The 3,162-nt window shown below is 23.8% G+C and overlaps 1 protein-coding gene across 1 annotated transcript in view; it reads right to left on the bottom strand.

The window, feature by feature from the left end:
* The window catches only part of LOC107611984 (probable terpene synthase 2), an 8,065-nt gene that overhangs the window by 3,398 nt on the left and 1,505 nt on the right, over positions 1-3,162 (bottom strand). The gene's annotated exons all lie outside the window — the stretch shown is intronic.

The raw sequence follows: 3,162 nt of genomic DNA, 5'->3' as shown, positions 1-3,162 counted from the left end.
AAATAAATTTTTTAATAATTTTTAACTAACAACTTTACACGAGAAAACAACTGTGACAAAAAAGACAACTAATAAGAAAAAAAAAAAAAGACGACATACCAATAATGGATGTGAATTGTCATATTGAAAGAACAAACCGTCCCAAATGCTGGGTTGAAAATTCGTACAAGGTCGTGTTATATCAGATGATAAATATTGATCATCATTTGTAGTAGCAGCAAGAGACATGATTGTCACTCACTAGTTTTGTGATTTGGAAACGGATCCAAAACTCTAATTAATTTTCAATGCAAACGGTGGTCCACACCATGTTATAAGAAAATTTGTTGTTTGAAAGTTAAGAGTATATAATTTAACTTTTAAATAAGTTTGTTTAGATAAAATCTTCTATTTTTGAAGTAAAAAAATAAAAAAATACAGAAAATTTTTTATATCGATAACAAAATACGAAAAAAAATGAAAAACATGTTAAGAGAAAGAAAAAAAAAGAAAATATGTTGAAAAAATTTTTAGTGTGACAGTTGAAATATTTTAATATTATTTTTGTTTTGATAACTTTTAATTAGTTAAAAAAAATTTGTATTATTATTAAAAAATTTCGGTGTCAAAATTTAGAAATTTCTCATGTAATGTTTAAAAAGTTTTAATGTTATTTTTTTGATAAATTATGTATAATTTAAAATTCTTCTCTTTTTCTTTTTTATCATCTTTATTATCTTGTTTTTTTCTTCATCTTCTCTTTCTTGTTTTATCTTCTCATAATTTTTTTATTTTCATTATTTTAAAAAAAAATAAAAATAAGAAAAAAATTAGAAAAAAATATAAAATATTGCAATAACACTAAAAAGATGAAGAAAAAGAGGGGGAAAAAACACAACAATAATAGCAGAATAGAAGAACGACGATAAAGAAAAAACATGCTAAGAAAAAGAAGCGTGTGATTTATGTACACCTTATATGAATGACTTTTATCGGGTTTAGTCAACTTGATTAAACTTTGTAATTGTTATTGGACTATATCACACATGCCTACTCGATTTTTTTTTTACCATATAGAATTATAGATAACTTTAGGGGTGTGTACGCGGATTGGATTGGATCAGATATGGTCAAAAATTTGATCTGATCCGCACAATTTTCATCGGATCGGATCAGATAAAATATCCGCGTTTTTTAGTATCGGATCGGATATCGGATATATCCGCATAATTGAACCTTCTTTTTTTAATCATATTTTTATATAAAAAATTCAATAAAAATATTTCTTTCACACTTTTAAACTTATTTATTCTTAAAATATTTGTACTCAAACTTTTCTTAAATAACAAAAATAAAATAATACAATATATAAATAATAATTACTAACTAAAACATACAAACAAGTAAATATAATACTAAACATATATATTTTTTTAATTATTATTGTGCGGATCTATCCGCGGATCGGATATGTGAATGTAGAATAGATATCTGCGATCCGATCCATAAAGGGTGCAGATCGGATCCTATCCGATCTGATCAATCTGTGGATCAGATCATATCCGCAATTTTCAGATCGGATATAGATATTTATCGTAGATCTACTGATACGATCCGATCGATGAACAACCCTAAATAACTTCTATATAACTAGAGATCTCATATAACTATTATTCTTGTTAAACTTAAAACTAATCATTTATTCACTTTACAGTTTACACACTGCTACTACTACTACACTTACCGGAGCATTATTTTGAATCTCTTGCATAGAAGTATCAGATCTACTAATCCATATTTTGAATATGTGCAAAAATTCAAAAAGATATACCACGATAATATAGATATAACAATACTCATTGTTTACCATATATGGATATGCATATACAAAATTAAATAACATACAAAAATTTTGGAATCAACATATTTCAGGAAAGTGTCATGCCAAATGCTAGGAGCAAAATTTAGAGAGGGTCTCATTTTTTTTACAATTGAAGGAGTAAAGTGTGATCTCTTATCATTAATTTTATAAGTGAGACCAACAATAAATATGAGAGAGAGAACAATGAAGAGTTAAAAATCACACTTTACATTGTCAATTTTTTTTTAACAATTGAGAGGATCCATCCTCAATATGGTTCACTCATGCAAAGGCAGATGAGTTAATGCCCCCTAACTGGATGCCCATTTTCAAATGTAAAAAATGTGAGGCCAAGTGGACAACTATGTACCAAACAAGATTCTTTTTTATTTTGTCTTATTAAGTGAATTTTAACCAACCCTCAATTATTAGAGAATTGAATATTTTTTATGAGTTGTTTAATTTTAATTAGAGAAATTCAATTATGTTATCTTAATTAATGTTAACTATTTTTTTAGAATCATTGTGATATAATTATGTTACGGTAATTACTATAATTACAGTGTTTTAAAAAGTGTGACTAAAAGTAAGGTAATGTTTTTTTATTGTTAAATAACGTTTTTTAAAATGTATTATTTAAAAAAATACCAAAATATAAAAAAATATGACTTTAATTTTAATAAAACTTGCATAATTACTATAACCATCATAATATAGTCATATTAGAATTTACCATTTTTGTAACCTTATAAATTAGTTAATTAAATCAAACCACTAATTAAACTATGATAAACTTTTTTTACGAATTAAAAGAATAATATTCAAATAAATCCCAATTTGTAATTTTGAATTTTTTTTCAAACCAATAAAGTTATTTAATTAATTAAAGTGATTATCAAATAAAATAATTATTAATAAACTAATAATAAGTGTAATTAATGAAAGCTTATGGCTTGTTTAACATGTTGCAATACTAAATTTAGTATGTATTTGGATTAAAGTTTATAAGCGTCACTTTTTATAAAATTGATTTTACAAACTTAATTTTGATAAAAAGTGAGTTGGTGTTAACATGATTTATATTTTGTAATTTTGTATCAAAATGGATTATAATAAAATAAATGTCGTTTGGATTATATTATTCAAAATTATGTTTAGACAAAAACTATTAAAAAAAAGACAAATTTATATCATTCAAAATTATATTATTTTAACATTCTTTGATTATAATTTCTTTTTAAAAAAATTTAAATTTGTGTGTTAAAATTTAATATTCTTTTGGTTATAACTTTTTAATATTCTTCTTTAATATTTTTCTTGTA

Source organism: Arachis ipaensis, chromosome B08 (assembly GCF_000816755.2).
Source record: "Arachis ipaensis cultivar K30076 chromosome B08, Araip1.1, whole genome shotgun sequence".
Lineage (NCBI taxonomy): Eukaryota > Viridiplantae > Streptophyta > Magnoliopsida > Fabales > Fabaceae > Arachis > Arachis ipaensis.
Note: the sequence above shows the minus strand (reverse complement) of the source record. Positions and strands in the feature narration are given on the sequence as shown.